Genomic DNA, 19468 nt, shown 5'->3' with positions numbered 1-19468 from the left:
GGGAGAGATGTAATAATGTGCCTTCCATTCTCCGTTGTTCAGCGACTGTTATTTTGCATTTTGAGAGGGATTTTTGTTTTTCAATTTGAATGGTCTTCGATATGAGAAAGGATACAAAGCGCAGATGAGTGAGGTCTATTGTTTATCTAGACTGACATGTGCTACCTGTCATTCCTTTTCCTTTTGTGGGATCCACAGAGTCCAGGTAACCAGCTGACAGTGTAATTAATAATTTTTCTACACTATCCATCTCTGCTAAGAGTATTTGGTGTTGGATAAGAAACATACATGTCTTACCTGCCAACTGTCTGTAATTACTTATTCATTGAATGGATACCTGTTTTCCAAGGATGTATGTGGACTGCAAGGTTGAATAGCTCCTAGGGAGGCTGTAGATTTTTCTAGGATCACTGCAAGTCATCTGGAGCTCCCCATTAGGCCATAAATTACAGCACTTCTGAGCTTCCTTTTCTTAAACCTCCTAAAAATATCTGGAACACCTTTTACTTTTCCCTGGTTGGCTTTTATTCTCATTTGACTTGTCAGCTTGTTCTACATTTTTCTATGCACCTAAATTCCTCAAATTGCAGTTGTTCATTCAGTGGATATCTAGAGATTTTCTGTTGTGTGCCATGCAGTGTGCTAGGTATTGGACACGTGGTGGTGAAAAATGATACTGTACTAGTATGTATTACATATGCCTGCCATTCCCACCTCCACCATTAAGCATATAACATCCCTTCCCAGCACTTGTGAACCTGCCTTGTAATTTACAGAGAAGAAAAATATCCTCTAGTACAATCTCCTCTCTCTTCTCCTCTCCTCAGTATCTATCATTATCCACAGCTGAAAGTTGTTTTCTTTCTGTTCTGTCTCACAGAAAGTGTCCCCTCACCATTACATTGCCATGATTAACTTTAATTTTTCTTTAATGTTTATTTTTATGCATTATTTTTCCAATAATTTCTTTTTGCAATAATTTTTCTTCTATTTCTTGGATTAGTTTTTTCTCTCTCTCGTTGATCTCAATCTTTCTTTCTTACTCTTCCGCTATTTCCCTTTAGCCAACAAGCAGGCCCAAGTTTCTGGCTCAACCCTATCAAGAAACAATAAGTAAAAAATCTGTTGTGTTACCTCTGCTACTCGTTCAAACTTTCTAGTTTCTTCAAAGTGTGCCACACGATTCTGATTTTTTTTTTTTTTTTTTGAGACGGAGTTTCGCTCTTGTTACCCAGGCTGGAGTGCAATGGCGCGATCTCGGCTCACCGCAACCTCCACCTCCTGGGTTCAGGCAATTCTCCTGCCTCAGCCTCCTGAGTAGCTGGGATTACAGGCACGCGCCACCATGCCCAGCTAATGTTTTCTACTTTGAGTAGAGACGGGGTTTCACCATGTTGACCAGGATGGTCTCGATCTCTTGCCCTCGTGATCCACCTGCCTCGGCCTCCCAAAGTGCTGGGATTACAGGCTTGAGCCACTGCACCTGGCCCACAATTCTGATTTTTCTTCCTCACATCTCTGTCTTATTATAACAGTCTGGCTTCGGGACCAGCAAATCTATAGGCCAATACCCACCCAAGTTTCCTTCTCACTTCACTTAGCCTCGTAGTAACGTTCGTTACTGCTGCATCTTTCTTACTTCTGGAAATCGACAGCTGTCTTGAATCCATGGTATCATTTCTTCATCCTCAGTTTCTTAGGCTGAGTTGTCCTTTCTTGCAAACCCTTTTGGTGACAATGTCCCTCAGGGTTTCAACTTTAGTATTCTTTACTTACTCTGTGTGAGGAGGCTCTTAAATGAAGAGGCTTCAGAGGTGAACTGTGAATGCCCAAAAAGCATATGCTACATACATGGTGTGGGCACCTACATTTTTCTGAGAAAATAATTTCTTTTTGCAATTAGGGTTTGTAGCTTTTATGTGATTTTCAAAAGGTGCCAAAGACTAAGCCACAGCTGTAACCTCACTCCTTGAATGGTGGCATCCTCTTCTAGGGTGTCCTGCTCCAAACCCTCACCTGCATTTGTGCTGTATTCTATCGCAGGCTAAGGCATTGCTCTTGACCTAAGTTCTTAAAGAATCTTCCAGTGTCTTCTCCTTCCACACTCAGTTTTATGCCAAATTCTTTCCATTATGATTCACAAATATATTCGGTCTGTCATGATTTTGTCTTAAATTCCCTGTCACCTATTTCTCACTGTCCTGGGCCAGTCTGCACAATATGTCCAGAAATATCTCTTGATGTATCCTAAAATTAAAAAGCCTGTTCACACAGCCTGGGCAACAGTGCGAGACTCCGTCCCCACTCCTCCCCCTCTAAAAAAAAAGCCTGTTCATAGGATTTTCCCTCATTTAATATTCTTCAGTACATTCATTCCCTCCTCCTCTACAGGTCAGATTCCAAGTGAGAAATCACTTGAATTATGAAAGCCTTCAATATAATTCCCCTTACTTGTATAACTCTTCTGCAACTTATAAACACTTTGAATCCTTTGCAGTTAGCAACGAGAAAACTGCCCCCTTCAACCTTTAAATATTTGCTTAAAAATCAACTGACAAAATACAGCCTAACAGGAGAAGAGGCATACACATTTATTAACATGCACTGGAGTCTTAACAAAATGTAAGCACTTAAAAAGAAAATGGCCAATCCTGAAGATGGTTGATAGCTTTTTTTTTTTGAAATAGGGTCTCACTATTACCTAGGCTAGAGTGCAGTGGCACTGTCTTGGCTCCCTGCAGTCGTGACCTTCTGGTCTCAGGTGAACCTCCTACCTCAGCCTCCTGAGTAGCTGGGACCACAGGCACACGTGACTACATTCAATAGTTTTTAAAAATATATTATTTAGGCCAGGCACGGTGGCTTACAGCTATAATCCCAGAACTTTGGGAGGCCAAGGCGGGTGCATCACTTGAGGTTAGGAGTTCGAGACCAGCCTGGCCAACATGGTGAAACCCTGTTATCTACTAAAAATATAAAAAAATTAGTTGTGCGTGGTGGTGTGCACCTGTAGTCCCCAGCTATTTGGGATGCTGAGGTGGGAGGATCCCTTGAACTCAGAAGGCAGAAGTTACAGCGAGCTGAGATTGCACCACTGCACTCCAGCCTGGGCAACAGAGTGAGACACACACACACCAAAAAATTATTTGTAGAGACAGGTCTCACTCTGTTGTCCAGGCTGGTCTCAAACTCCTGGGCTCAAGAAATCCTCCCGCCTAGGTCTCTCAATGTGCTGGGATTACAAGGCATGAACCACTGTCCCTGGACTGGTTGACACTTTTCATTTTTTGAGATGGAGTCTTTCTTTCTTACCCACGCTGGAGTGCAGTGGTGCAATCTTGGCTCACTGCAACTTCAGCTTCCTGGGTTCAAGCGATTGTCCTGCCTCAGCCTCCCGAGTAGCTGGGATTACAGGCGCCCACCACCATGCCTGGCTCATTTTTTGTGTTTTAGTGGAGACAGGGTTACAGTATGTTGGCCAGGCTGGTCTCAAATCCCTGACCTTGTGATCTGCCCGCCTTGGCCTCCCAAAGTGCTGTGATTACAGGCCTGAGCCACCGTGCCTGGCTTGATTGACACTTTCATATCATCTTGGGGTTACAGAAAGAATGAAAATTTGATTATGGCAGAACAGGTTATGAGAGGGCAAGAAGAGCAGGCTTAGCTTTTATGTAGATGATCTTGTACAGATGAAACCTCACAGGTGGCAGTCCTCAGAGAGAATAGATGGTAAATGTTGCTTTAGACCTATAAGGTGTTAAGAGTCTCAGGTCTCATCCCCTAACTCTGGACAAGGGAGAGGCCCAGAGAAAACATGGATGCATCAATGCCAATTTTCTCTACAGATGTAAATCTCCCCTACAGAAGACAGCTTTTCAGCTGTGCTTGTATTTCCAGCCCTTCTCAATAGCCATCTTGAAATATGTCAAAGAAGTATATTTTGGGGTACAATGTTTTGATTTCCTTCACAGTTCTCCAGATGTGTTATACTGCAGTTTTCTCTCCCTGAAAGGAACCCCTCTTGGATCTACAGAGATGTTTCCTATTTATCTTCCACGATCCAGCAGAGACGTTGCCCAGGTCCTAGCCAGCATTCAGCATGGCTTCCCTCTTGTCCATAACTCTGGAGTTGCATTGACAACTACTCAATGTCCTCAGTTTGTTCTTACCCCTCTCTCCAGCAATATGAGAGGCCAGGGAATTTGCAGCAAATTTTTGTTATCTGAGTCTCCTTAGCACTTCAAGAAGTGCATGTTGACAGATCACACACTCAACTTTAACTGGACATTTATTTAGCTATAAAAGGCATTCTAGATCATTTTCCAGATCAAACAAACAAATCAACTTTTTCAGATACCTTTCTGAGTGAGACTCCAGCTGCTGTGGTTAAAACAGCAGTTAGTATCCCTGAAATTCTCTGCACGGTGTAGTCTACATAAATGTGCATCATATGTAATACATATTGTTATACATGTAATAGGTGTTATGTACTAGGAGAAAGGTTTGGATCTATTTTATGAAACAAGATGAACAGCATGTATAAGCATGTAATATATTTTCTGTGATACACTTTTGAAAGAGAAGGTAAATCTTGAGTATGTTAACAACAGCTCTGAGATAGTTGATGTGTGACTTCAGTGGTAATCTGGTATTTTTTAGCAACTTTATGCAAGGAGAGAGCTCTTCCACTTCTCCCTTCCATGGTTCTTATTCTCCTTCTTGCCCCTGGTTAAGGCAGCATTTGATATCTGTGTGCTTTAAATTTCACAATGTCACACATTAATAAAAATGATGGATATTTTCTCTTTTCTGAGAGTTTGTTAGATTTTCAAGGTAATTTATTAACAAGATGTATCCTAAGGAAATACATTTTTTCAATTATCACTATCTTAGTAACATTTTTTGTTAATGAGGAAACTGGGTCACAGAGAAGTCAAATTACTTTCCATGGAGTCTTTGTCAAAGAACCGTTAAGTGTGATACCATTAAAAGTTACAGCAAATTTCTTCTAGAAAAAAAGTAGTGCTTAATCATCTGTATTAGTAAGTATTTATCTTTAAGTCAACCTGGTGAATAGTTGTTGGATACAGTACAAAGCCTAGGGTACCTTACCTTCTGATCCATTGAGCCTCATCTGTCTTTCCTTCTGCTTTTTTTTTTTTTTTCTTTTTTTTTTTTTGAGGTGGAGTCTTGCTCTGTTACCCAGGCTGGAGTGGAGTGGTGTGATCTCAGCTCACTGTAACCTCTGCCTCCTGGGTCCCCTGCCTCGGTCTCCCAAGTAGCTGGGACTATAGGTGTGCACTACCGTGCCCAGCTAATTTTTTGTTGTTGTATTTTTAGCAGAGATGGGGTTTCATCATGTTGGCCAGGCTGATCTGAAACTCCTGACCTCAAGTCATTCTCCCCCCTTGGCCTCCCCAAGTGCTGGGATTACAGGCGTGAGCCACCACACCCAGCTGCTCTCTGTATCTTACGTAGAGAACAATAACACAGAGATTCTTACTCATATTTTTATGAAAAATTTAAAAAGGAAGCAAATTTTTTAAAAGCGAGTAGAAAGAGTTAATTTTCTTTCTGACACGTCTTAAAATATGCAAGGAATTATCTGGCAGTGTTAGGTAGATTAGGTGATGGGCATTCTGGTTTTTTGTTGTTGTCGCTGGTATCTTTTCTGAAAACTTAAAGACTTCTTTTCCTTTTAAAATGCTTTGACATTTGGGTTTGAATAGACAGAATTTAAATTGAAGCCATTCTCTTTTACCTGGGACTTTTGTTTTTTTGTTTTTGCAACAGGGTCCTGCTCTGTCACCCAGGCTGGAGTTCACTGGTGCATTCATGGCTCACTGCAGCCTCGACCTCCTGGGCTCAGTGATCTTCCCACCTCAGCCTCCTGAGTAGCTGGGACTACAAGCATGTGCCACCATGCCTGGCTAATTTGTTGTTGCTGTTGAGACAGGGTTTCACTATGTTGCCCAGGCTGGTCTTGAACTCCTAGACTCGAGTGATCCACCTGCCTTGGCTTGAGCCTCCCACAGTACTAAGATTACAGGCATGAGCCACCGCACTGGCCTTACCTGGAACTTTTACTTCTTCAAACTTCTTTTTGGCCTACAGTCGTGTTGTGAAACATCCGAATCCAAATTCTGCATCCTTACCCTGTCACCAACAATTTAGTCTTGGCATCAGTCTGTGTGTTAGTCTCAGACTGATTTGATTCATGTTAGTTGTGGCCACCTCATATGTATTTTCTTTTGTAAAAGAATGGAGCCTACTTTAGTAAATGTGATAAAATGCAGTTGATTTTTTTTTCTTTTTTTTTTGGAAGGAATTTTGAAAGCTTGAACTGTTCTCTCCTGGAATATGTCAGAGTATAGGGATGTCTCAAGATATCTGACTTTGTTGATGAACTTCTGCATAGCCCTGATTATTGAATATCACACATCACAACTGGAAGTGTGCTTTATGATCATTCATTAATCCTCTTCATTGCAAAGGCTGAGTGGCACATTTAAGAGGTTGGGGGACATGAAGTGATGGGCACACTCCTTTTAACATTGCTTCATTATAAGGCAGATTGATTAGGGCCCCTGCTGCTGTCCTGAAAATTATACATGTCCTCTGGGTCCAAATTACTGTGCCTTCTGTTTCACTGTGATTTTTGTTTATGGCTTTTAGTACCTCCTAGGTTTCTATTCAAGACCTCATGTGAGCTTTCTGTATCTTGTCTTTTCTGCCTTTGTGATGCTACCGATTAGATTATAGATAGAACATCACATCTGCTCACTGCATCCCAGAATGGGCCCTATATATATTAATTATCCACTTTTCTGACCCTGTTCAATCCTGATTTAGCAATAGCAAGCTTAACAAATTGAAGCTTGCTGCGTTAAGCAATATCTTTGCAGAATATTTTCTTTTGGGTCTTGATTTCTATAGATCAGTCTAAAGGTGCTACCACCTATATTAATTCTCTGAAGACTTTTAAACAATGTTGTTAGTCTGTGGACATAACGGGAAAGTATACCTTAATAACAGAGACATTAGATTGCCTGTTAAGAGGAGTTAACTTGCACAAATCTGCACAAAATGGATGTGATTTATTGTGAGTCATTGTTAACTGAAAATTTTCTATAAATAGAGACTCAAGAGATTACAGATCCCATAGATGTTAATCAAGGTGGTCTCTGGGAAAAATCTGAGAGGCAGGACTGGAAAGTGGTTATCATTTGCTAATCAGAAACATTATCGGAGTATTGTATCCTGTTTTGAAAAGGGCTATACAAATATAACCAGGTTAGCAACTAAGAAAATGTAGAAAAGGAAAGTCACCAAGACAAATACTGTTGATGTTCCTGTAAGCAAAGTCTGGTGGAGAGGAAGTCTTGAATAAAAGAACATTGCCAGCAAAACTACTGATAAATTTAGCATCTATTGTGCCAGGCATATGCTAAAAATTTTATCTGCACTGTTTTCATAAATTCTCAGAAGGACTTTTGACCTACTGTTGCATTTTTTTCTTTCCAACTTTTGTTTAAGGTTAAGGGATACATGTGCAGGTTTGTTACATGGATGAATTACTATCACTGGAGTTTGGTGTACAGATTATTTTGGTCACCTAAGTAATAACCATAGTACCCAACCGTGATTTTTCAGTCCCCACACTCCACCCTCAAATAGGCGCCTGTGTCTCCTGTTCCCCTCTTTGTGTCCATGTGTCCTCAATATTTAGCTCCCATACGTAAATGTGGTATTTAGCTTTCTTTTCCTGCATTAATTTGCTGAGGATACTGGCCTCCAGCTCTGTGCATGTTGCTGCAAAGGACATGATTTCATTGTTTTTATGGTTGCATAGTATACCATGGTATATATGTACTATGTTTTCTTTATCCAGTCCACTGTTGATGGGCATTTAGGTTGATTCCATGTCTTTGCTTTTGTGAACAGTCTTGCAGTGAACATATGTGTGCATGTGTCTTCATGGTAGAACATGTTATATTCCACTGGATATATACCCAGTAATGGGATTGCAGGGTCAAATGGTAGTTCTGTTTTAAGTTCTTTGAGAAATCTTCAAACTGCTTTCTACAATGGCTGAATTAATTTACATTCCTACCAGCAGCGTATAAGTGCTGTTTTCTCTGCAACCTCGTCAGCATCTGTAATTTTTTGATTTTCTAAAAATAGACATTCTGAATGGTGTGAAACAGTATCTTATGGTTTTGATTTACCTTTCTCCAATGTATAGTGATGTTGAGCATTTTTCCATATGTTTGTTAGTTGCCTGTATGTCTTCTTTTGAGAAGTGCCTGTTCATGTCCTTGGCCCATTTTTTAATGGTATTGTTTTTTGTGTGTTAATTTGTTTATATTCCTTATAGATCCAGGATATTAAATCTTTGTTGGGAGTGTGGTCTGCAAATATTTTCTTTCATTCTGTACTTAGTCTGTTTACTCTTTTGATAATTTATTTTGCTGTGTAGAATTAGGTCCTGTTTGTCAAATTTTTGTTTTTGTCACAATTGTTTTTGGAGTCTGTATCATGAAATCTTTGTCATGGCGTATGTCCTGAATGTATTTCCTTTACATTTTTCTAGGGTTTTTATAGTTTTAGGTTTTACATTTAAGTCTTTAGTTCATCTTGAGTTGATTTTCGTATATAGTGTAAGGAAGGGGTCTAGTTTCAATTTTCGGCATATGGCTAGGCAGTTACCCCAGCACCATTTATTGAATAGGGAGTCCTTTCCCTGTTGCTTGTTTTTGTCAATTCTGTCAAAGATCAGATGGTTATAAGTGTGCAGCTTTATTTCTGGGTTCTCTCACCTGTTGCAGTGGTCTGTGTGTGTGTTTCTTGTTTGTTTGTTTTACAAATATCATGCTGTTTTGGTTGTTGGAGCTGTGTAGTATAGTTTGAAGTTGGATAGTGTAATGCCTCTGGCTTTCTTCTTTTTGCTTAGGATCGCTTTGGCTATTCTGGCTCTTTTTGGTTCTGTATAACTTTTAGAATAGTTTTTTTTTTCTATGTCTTTTTTTTAAGTACATATGATAATTTAATACATTCATATAATTTGGAAAGATCAAATCAGCATAATTGGCATAAGCATCACCTTAAATATTTGTCTTTTGTTAGAAACATTCTAATCATTTTCTTCTATTTTGAAATATACAATATTTCAAAATAGAAGAAAATATTTGCAGTGGTGCAATCTCGGCTCACTGCAACCTCCACCTCCCAGGTTAAAGAATTCTCCTGCCTCAGCCTCCCGAGTAGCTGGGACTACAGGTTCCTGCAACCATGCCTGGCTAATTTTTGTATTTTTAGTAGACACGGGGTTTCACCGTGTAGGCCAGGCTGGTCTTGAAATCACATTTTCTTTAACTATTCATTTATTCATGGGCACTTATATTGATTCTATGTCTTGGCTATTGTGAATATTGCTGCAGTAACCATGGGAGTACAGTATATCCAAAAGAATCCAGTTGATGGATATATGGATTTCATTTCTTTTTCCTTTTTTTTTTTAAGAGATAGGGTCTCACTGTGTTGCCCAGGCTGGTCTTGAACTCCTGGGTTCAAGCAATCCTCCCATCTCTGCCTCCCAAAATGTTGGGATTACAGGTGTGAGTCACTAAGCCCGACCGATTTCCTTTCTTTTGGATATATATCCAGTAGTACATTGATAGATCATATGCCAGTTCTATATTTAGGTTTTTTTTTTCTGTGTATTCTATATATTCTTTACAATATATATTATTGTACTTTAGATTCTCAGATACATGTGCAGATCATGCAGAATTGTTGCATATGTAGATACATGGCAATGTAGTTTGCTGCCTCCATGCCCCCGTCACCTATATCTGGCATTTCTCCCCGTGTTATCCATCCCCAACTCCCTACCCCCACTGTTCCTCCCCTAGTCCCCCCCAACAGACCCCAGTGTGTGATGCTCCCCTCCCTGTGTCCATGTGTTCTCATTGTTCAACACCCACCTATGAGTGAGAAGATGTGGTGTTTGATTTTCTATTCTTGTATCAGTTTGCTGAGAATGATGATTTCCAGATTCATCCACATCCCTACAAAGGTTACAAACTCATCATTTTTTATGGCTGCATAGCATTCCATGGTATATAAGTGCCACATTTTCCCTGTCCAGTCTATCATCGATGGGCATTTGGGTTCCAGGTCTTTGCTATTGTAAACAGTGCTGCAATGAACATTCGTGTGCACGTGTCCTTATAGTAGAACAATTTGTAATCCTTTGGATATATACCCAGTAATGGGATTCCTGGGTCAAATGGAATTTCTATTTCTAGGTCCTTGAGGAATCGCCACACTGTCTTCCACAATGGTTGAACTAATTTACACTCCCACCAATAGTATAAAAGTTCGTATTTCTCCATATCCTCTTCAGCATCTGCTGTCTCCACATTTTTTAATGATCACCATTCTAACTGGCATGAGATGGTATCTCAATGTGGTTTGGATTTGCACTTCTCCAATGACCAATGATGATGAGCTTTTTTTCATATGTTTATTGGCCTCATATATTTCTTCTTGTGAAAAGTGTCCATTCATGTCCTTTGCCCACCTTTGAGTGGGTTTGTTTTTTTCTTGTAAATCTGTTTTAGTTCTTTGTAGATTCTGAATATTAGCCCTTTGTCAGATGGGTAGATTCCAAAAATTTTTTCCCATTCTGTTTGTTGCCGGTTCACTCTAATGATTGTTTCTTTTGCTGTGCAGAAGCTCTGGAGTTTGATTAGGTCCCCTTGGTCTATTTTGGCTTTTGTTGCCAATGCTTTTGGTGTTTTATTCATGAAGTCCTTGCCTATGCCTATGTCCTGAATGGTTTTGCCTAGGTTTTCTTCTACGGTTTTTATGGTGTTGGGTCTTAGGGTCTTTAATCCATGTGGAGTAATTTTAGTGTAAGGTGTCAGGAAGGGGTCCAGTTTCTGCTTTCTGTACATGGCTAGCCAGTTATCCCAACATCATTTATTAAACATGGAATCCTTTCCCCATTACTTGTTTTTGTCAGGTTTGTCAAAGATCGGATGGTTGTAGATATGTTGTGTTGCCTCCGAGGCCTCTGTTGTGTTCCATTGGTCTATATCTCTGTTTTGGTACCAGTACCAAGCTGTTTTGATTACTGTAGCCTTGTAGTATAGTTTGTAGTCAGGTAGTGTGATGCCTCCAGCTTTGTTCTTTTTGCTCAGGATTGTCTTGGCTATGTGGACTCCCTTTTGGTTCCATATGAAGTTTAAGGTGTTTTTTTTCCTGTTCTGTGAAGAAGATCATAGGTAGCTTGATGGGGATAGTGTTAAATCTGTAAATTACTTTGGGCAGTATGGCCATTTTCACCATATTGATTCTTCCTAACCATGGACATGGAATGTTTTTCATCTGTTCGTGTCCTCTCTTAATTTCCCTGAGCAGTGGTTGGTAGTTCTCCTTGAAGAGGTCCTTTACATCCTTTGTCAGTTGTATTCCTAGGTACTTTATTCTCTTTGTACCAATTGTGAATGGCAGTTTGTTCTTGATTTGGCTGTTGGTCTGTTATTGGTGTATAGGAATGCTTTTGATTTCTGCAGATTAATTTTGTATCCTCAGACTTTGCTGAAGTTGCTTATCAGTTTCAGGAGATTTGGGGCTGAGAAAAACAGGGTCTTCTAAATAATACAATCATTTTGTCTGCAAATAGAGACCATTTGACTTCCTCCTTTCCTAATTGAATACCCTTTATTTATTTTTCTTGCCTGATTGCTCTGGCTGAAACTTTCAATACTATATTGAATAGGAGTGATGAGAGAGGGCATTCTTGTCTAGTGCCAGATTTCAAAGGGAATGCTTCCAGTCTTTGCCCATTCAGTATTATATTGGATTTGGGTTTGTTGTAAATTGCTTTTATTAAGATACGTTCCAGCTATATCTAGTTTATTGAGAGATGTTAGCATAAAGAGCTGTTGAATTTTGTTGAATGCCTTCTCTGCATCTATTGAGATAATCATGTGTGTTTTGTCTTTGGTTCTGTTTATGTGGTGGATTATGTTTATAGACTTGCGTATGTTGAACCAGCCTTGCATCCTCAGGATGAATCCTACTTGATCGTGTTGGATAAGTTTTTTGATGTGCTGTTACAGTTGGTTTGCCAGTATTTTATTGAAGATTTTTGCATCTATGTTCATCGTGGATATTGACCTGGGCCTGAAGTTTGTTGTTGTTGTTGTTGTTTCTCTGCTGGGTTTTGGTATCAGGATGATGTTGGTCTCGTAAAATGATTTAGGAAGGATTCCCTCTTTTTGGATTGTTTGGAATAGTTTCAGAAGGAATGGTACCGGCTCCTCTTTGTATGTCTGGTAGTATTCGGCTATGAACAAATCTGGACCTGGGCTTTTTTTTGGTTGGTAGGCTCTTAATTGCTGCCTCAACTTCAGCCCTTGTTATTGGTCTATTCAGGGTTTTGACTTCTTCCTGGTTTAGGTTTGGGAGGAGGCAAGTGTCCAGGAATTTATCCATTTCATCCAGGTTTACTGGTTTGTGTGCATAGAGTTCTTTGTAGTAATGTCTGATGACAGTCTGCATTTCTGTGGAACCTGTGGTGATAATTCCCTTTATCATTTTTTATTGCATCTATTTGATTCTTCTCTCCCCTTTTTTATTAATCTGGCTAGCAGTCTGTCTGTTTTGTTGAGCTTTTAAAAAAACCAGCTCCTGGATTCATTATTTGGAGGATTTTTTATGTCTCTATCTCCTTCAGCTCTGCTCTGATCCTCATTATTTCTTGTCTTCTGCTAGCTTTTGAGGTTTTTTTGATCTTGCTCCTCCAGCTCTTTCAATTTTGATGATAGGGTGTCGATTTTAGATCTTTTCTTGCTTCTCATGTGGGCATTGATTGCTATAAATTTTCCTCTAGAGAGTGTTTTAAATGTGTCTCAGAGATTCTGGTACATTGTGTATTCATTCTCATTGGTTCTGAAGAACATCTTTATTTCTGCCTTCACTTCATTGTTTATCCAGTCAACAATCTGGAGCCAGTTGTTCAGTTTCCATGTAGTCGTGTGGATCTGAGTTGGTTTCTTTATCCTGATGTCTAATTTGATTGCACTGTGGTCTGAGAAACTGTTTGTTATGATTTCCATTCTTTTGTATTTGCTGAAGAGTGATTTACTTCCAATTATGTGGTCAGTTTTAGAGTAGGTATGATGAGGTACTGAGAAGAATATATATTCTTTGGATTTGGGGTGGAGAGTTCTGTAGATGTCTGTTAGGTTTACTTGATCGAGATCTGAGTTCAAGTGCTGGATATCCTTGTTAGCTTTCTGTCTCGTTGATCTAATATTGACAGTGGAGTGTTAAAGTCTCCCACTATTACTGTGTGGGAGTCTAAGTCTCTTTGAAAGTCTTTAAGAACTTGCTTTATGTATCTGGGTGCTCCTGTATTTGGTGCATATATATTTAGCATAGTTAGCTCTTCTTGTTGCATTGATCCTTTTACCGTTATGTAATGCCCTTCTTTGTGTCTTTTGATCTTTGTTGCTTTAAAGTCTATTTTATCAGAGACTAGGATTGCAACTCCTGGTTTTTTTTTTTTTTTTTTTTTTTTTTTTTTTTTTTCTTGCTCTCCATTTGCTTGGTAAATCTTCCTCCATCCCTTTGAGCCCATGTGTATCCTTGCATGTGAGATGAGTTTCCTGAATACAGCACACCGATGGGTTTTGACTTTTTATCCAATTCACCAGTCTGTGTCTTTTGATTGGGGCATTTACCCCATTTACATTTAAGTTTAATATTTTTATGTGTGCATTTGATCCTGCCATTTTGATGCTAGCTGGCTGTTTTTCCTATTAATGCATTTTCTTCATTGTGTCAGTGGTCTTTACCATTTGGTACGTTTTTGGAGTGTCTGGTACTGGTTGTTCCTTTCCTTGTTTAGTGCTTCTTTCAGGAGCTTTTGTAAGGCAGGTGTGGTGGTGATGAAATATTTCAGCAATTGCTTGTTCTTAAAGGATTTTCTTTCTCCTTCTCTTACGAAGCTTAGTTTGGCTGGATATGAAATTCTAGATTGAAAGTTCTTTCGTTTAAGGATGTTGAATCTTGGCCCCCACTCTCTTCTGGCTTGTAAGGTTTCTGCTGAGAGATCTGCTGTGAGTCTGATGGACTTCCCTTTGTGGGTAACCAGACCTTTCTCTCTGGCTGTCCTTAGCATTTTTTCCTTCATTTCTACCCTGGTGAATCTGATGATTATGTGCCTTGGGATTGCTCTTCTTGAGGAATATCTTTGTGATGTTCTCTGTATTTCCTGGACTTGACTGGTGGCCTGGCTTGCTAGGTTGGGGAAGTTCTCCTGGATAGTATCCTGAAGGGTGTCTACCAGCTTGTATTCATTCTCTCTGTCACATTCAAGTACACCTATCAAATGTAGATTAGGTCTTTTCACATAATCCCATATTTCTTGGAGGTTTTGTTCATTTCTTTTTACTCTTTTTTTCTCTAATCTTGCCTTCTCGTTTCATTTCATTGAGTTGATCTTCAATCTCTGATATTCTTTTTTTCTACGTGGTCGATTCGGCTATTGAAACTTGTGTATGCTTCGCAAAGTTCTCTTGTAGTGTTTTTCAGCTCCGTCAGGTCATTTATATTCTTCTCTAAGCTGTTTATTCTCATTAGCATTTCATCAAACCTTTTTTCAGGGTTCTTAGTTTCTTTGCATTGGGTTAGAACATGATCTTTTAGCTCTGAGAAATTTGTTATTACCCACCCTCAGAAGCCTGTTTCTGTCAATTCATCAGACTCATTCTCCATCCAGCTTTGTTCTCTTCCTGATGTGGAGTTGTGATCCCTTGGAGGAGGAGATGCATTCTCGTTTTTGCTGTTTTCATCCTTTTTGCACTGGTTTCTTCCCATCTTTATGGATTTATTTACCTGTGGTCTTTGTAGTTGGAGACTTTCAGATGGGGTCTCTGAGTGGAAGTCCTTTTTGTTGATGAAGTTATTTCTTTCTGTTTTTTAGTTTTCCTTCTAACCGTCAGGCCTCTCTGCTGTAGGCCTGCTGGAGGTCCACTCCAGACCCTGCTTGCCTGGGGATCACCCAAAGGGGCTGTAGAACAGTAAGGGTTTCTGCCAGTTTCTTCTTCTGTTAGCCTCCTCCCAGAAAGATACCTACCAGGCATCAGCCTGAGCTCTCCTTTACCTTTGGATATGCAGGCATCAGGGAGCTGCTTGAGGAGACAGTCTGTCCCTTATAGGAGCTCAAGTGCTGAGCTGGGAGCTCCATTGTTCCATTTAGAGCTGCTGGGCAAGTACCTTTATGTCTGCTGCAGCAGAACTCAGAAACACCTTTTTCCCCAGGTGCTCTGTCCTGGGATGGTGGGGCTTTATTTATAAGTTTCTGACATGTTGCTGCCTTTTTTCAGAGATGCACTGCCCAGCAAGGTGGTAGTCTAGCCACAGTCTGCCAGCAGAGGCATTACTGAGCTGCTGTGGGTTCTGCCCTGCTGATGTGTAAAGTTCCTGTTAGAACTTCCTTGGCAATGGTGGTCTGCCTCAATAATGGCTGGCTGCCTCGGTAATGGCGGACTGCCTCAGTAAAGGCAAATTGCCTTGGTAACGGTGGACTGCTTCAGTAATGGCTGATACCCTAACGCCCAGAGCTGAACTGTCTTAGGTCCAGCTGCACTTACTGTGAAACACTCAATCGAGAGGTTTTCAGATTGCTGGTCTTTGTAGGGGATGGGACCTGCTGAGCCAGATCACCTGTCTCCCTGTTTCAGCCCACTTTTTTTCAGTTGAATGGGTAGCTCTATATCCCTGGTGTTCCAGGCGCCTGTTGAAATGGCCACCTGGATTTGTGTGGGTTTTTGTGCAGAGATCCGCAGCGCTGGCTAAAATAGCCATGCTGGAAACTTGTGGCGCATTCCAGCCTGGGAATCTCGCGGTTTGTGGGCAGTAAAAACTCATTTGGAAATGTGGTGATCACTCACCCTCTGCATTCTTCTCGTTGGGAACTGCACTCCAGAGCTGTTCCTATCTGGCCATCGTGGATGTCTTCCCTCTATTTCTTTGAAAAATGTTGGTAGTTTTATAGTTATAGCATAGAATCTGAAAATTGCTTTCAGCAATATGGCCATTTTAATAATATTGATTCTTCCTACTCAAGAGCATGGGATGTTTTCCATTTGCTGTGTCATCTCAGATTTCTTTTGGCAGCATTTTATTATTCTTGCTGTAGAGATTTTTCACCTCCTTGGTTAGCTGTATTCCTAGGGTTTTTTTGTTTGTTTTTTTCTTTTCTTGCTGAAATTGTGAATGATGTTGCTTTCTCAATTTGGCTTCCAACTTGGACACTGTTGATGTATAGAAATGTATGTGATTTTTGTACTCTGAATCTTTGCCGATTTATTAGATCAGGGAATCAAGGAGCTTTTTGGCAGAGACTGTGGGATTTCCTAGGTATAAAATCATATCATTTGTGAAGAGAGATGGTTTGATTGTCTCTCTTATTTGGATGGGCTTGCCTGACTGCTCTGGCTGTAACTTCCGGTACTGTGTTGAATAGGAGTGGTGAGAGTGGGCATCTTTCTCTTGTTCTGTTCTTAAAAGGTATGCTTCCATCCTTTGCCCATTCAGTATGATGTTGGCTATAATTGGTAACCTATGGCTCTTTTTATTTAGAGGTCATCTCCTTCAGTGCCTAGTTTGTGGAGGGTTTTTAACAGGAAGAGATACTGAATTTTATCAGAAGACTTTCTTGCATCTATCGAGATGATCATATGGTGTTTAATTCTATTTATTTGATAAATCACACTGATTGATTTGCATATGTTTAAGCAACAATGCATCCCAGGAATACCTACTTGGTTGTGGTGGATTAGCATTTTGATGTGGTGCTGGATTTAGTTTGCGGGTATTTTTGTCAAGGATTTTTACATCCATGTTCATCAGGGATATTGGCCTGAAGCTTTCTTTTTTTGTTGTGTCTGTACCAGGTTTTAGTATCAGAATGATACTAGCTTCATAGAATGTGTTAGGAAGGAGGATTCCTTCCTCCTCAATTTTTTAGAATCTACTGTTGTATTTTGAACTGTCACCATTTTATAGATCTGGGAGATGAAGCTTAGATAGGTTCAGGGATTAGTTCTAATAAATTGCTTATTACCAAGTAATTCAGTTATGGAGCTGGGATTTGAACCTAAGATCTAGGGTTCCAAGGACTACAGTCTCACCAACTGTGCTACATAATTTTCTTGTACCAAGAATATTTCCATAGGTAAAATACCCTTCTTTTGCTCTTTGAAGTACCCAGTTTACACAGAGTCATATAGCCATCGAGACAATCAAATCCTTTCTGCCACTTTGAAAACAATACCTATATTCATACTTGGAGTCCCTGGAAGCCATTGCTCTGTCTTCTGTTGCCACCTACATTTTAAAAATGTATTCTTATTTTGAAATTCTATTTACTTGCATAAACTTAAGGGATACAAATGCAATTTTGTTATGTGCATATATTTCTTGGTGAAGTCTTGGCTTTTAGTGTAGCCGTCATCATCCAAATAATGTACATCGTACCCATTAAGTTATTTTTCCTCACCCACTCTCCTTCTGTCCCCCACTTCCTAGTCTCTAATATCTGTCATTTTGTTTCATCTTCTCCTTATAAGTGGGAACATACAGTATTTGACTTTGTGTTTTGGAGTTGTTTTGCTTATGATAATCGCTTCTAGTTCCATCCATGTTGCTCCAAAACATGATTTCCTTCTTGTTTTATGGCTGAATAGGATTCCATTATGTATGTATGCCATATTTTCTTTATCCAGTCATCTGCTGATGAACACATAGGTTGATCCCATATCTTTGCTATTGGGAATAGTGCTGTGACAAATATAAAAGTGTAGGTATCTTTCTGACAGTTTCTTTTTCTTTGGGCAGATACATGGTAGTGGGATTGTTGAACTGAATGGCAGTTTTGTCTTAGTTCTTTGAGAAACCTCCATACTGTTTTCCATAGCGGTTCTACTGACAGTGTATAAGCATTCTTTTCTTCACATCTTCACCAACATCGGTTTTTTGTTGTTGTTTTGACCTAATTGCCATTCTAACTGGTATAAGATGACATCATTGTGGTCTCTCATGATTTAGTGATGTTGAGCATTTTTTTCACATGATGCTTTATCATTTGTATGTCTTTTAAAAAATATCTATGTCTGTTCACTACTTTTTAATGGGATTTTGTTTTTATTCCTTTTAAATTATGGATATTATTTTTCTGTCAGATGCAAAGTTTGTGAATATTTTCTCACATTCTGCATCTTGTCTCTTCTGTTGCTTATTTCCTTTGCTGTGCAGAAACTTTATTTCATTACGTCTCGGTTTTCCTTTTTTTTTTTTTTTTTTTTTTTTTTGTAGCTTGTGTTTTTGAGGTCTTAGTCATGAATTATTTTCCTAGACCAATATCCAGAAAAGTTTTCCCTAGGTTTTCTTCTCATATTTTTACAGTTTCCAGTCTTACATTTAATTCATCCTGAGTTTATTTTTGTCTATGATGAGAGATGTGGGCCTATCTACATTTTTTAGTGTAAGGTTTACCAATCTGTGGCTGGCTTGTCCAGGGTAAAAATGTGCGTTGGTCAGATTAACAAAAATATCTGGTTGAATTGACAGTTTCACCTCTTATTGTAAATGAATAGATTGACATTCTGATTCGAATTTCTTTCTATGTTGCTTGGTTATTAGGAGAGAATTAACAGGCGTGTGTCTGCTTGAAAATATTCTCTTTTATAAAATAAAATGACATATGCATATGTTTTATATTTGTGGGAGGGATGAATATGATCATAGATACAGCAAAATATTAGATTATAATGCCTTCTTTAAGTATGTGTAAAATTTATATTGGTCAAAATATTTATTGGTGACCAAAATCAGAAGCACATTGAAACAAATTTTCGCAATCAGATTGAATTTCAGATTGGGTTTGATATGGTTAGGCTTTGCGTCCTCATGCAAATCTCATCTTGAATTGTAATCCTCATAATTCCCAGGTATCAAGGAAGAGACCAAGAAGTAATTGAAGGATGCTGATAGTGCATGAGTTCTCCTGAGATCTGATGGTTTTAGAAGGGGCCCTTCCACCTTCGCTCCACACGTCTCCTTCCTGCCACCTTGCAAAGAAGGTATCTGCTTCCCCTTTGGCTTCTATCGTGATTGTAAATTTCCTGAGGCCTCTCCAGCCGTGCTGAACTGGTGAGTCAGTTAAACCTCTTTTCTTTAGAAATTACTCAGTATTGGGTACTTCTTTATAGCAGTATAAAAATGGACTAATACAGGTTTGTTTCAGTAAGTGTTTTGAACACAAGTTGTTTAACCAATGACTATTTATTGAACGTCTTCATCAGGCTAGAAACTGGATGAAGAGGTTGGGGCTTTAGTTGGAGTGAAAAACATTCTCAGCTGGGGAAAAAAAAAAAAAAACAGCAAG

The 19468-nt window shown here is 39.4% G+C and overlaps 1 long non-coding RNA gene across 1 annotated transcript in view; it reads left to right on the top strand.

The window, feature by feature from the left end:
- Window positions 1-19262, top strand: part of LOC116529732 — a 164136-nt gene extending 144874 nt beyond the window's left edge. The window contains exon 4 of the long non-coding RNA XR_004259636.1: window positions 19032-19262. This is a non-coding gene — a long non-coding RNA (uncharacterized LOC116529732). The remainder of the gene's footprint in view (window positions 1-19031) is intronic.
- Window positions 19263-19468: the final 206 nt, after the last annotated feature.

Source organism: Sapajus apella, unplaced genomic scaffold (genome assembly GCF_009761245.1).
Source record: "Sapajus apella isolate SASKATOON/1434 unplaced genomic scaffold, GSC_monkey_1.0 scaffold63, whole genome shotgun sequence".
In the NCBI taxonomy this organism is placed as follows: domain Eukaryota; kingdom Metazoa; phylum Chordata; class Mammalia; order Primates; family Cebidae; genus Sapajus; species Sapajus apella.
Note: the sequence above shows the minus strand (reverse complement) of the source record. Positions and strands in the feature narration are given on the sequence as shown.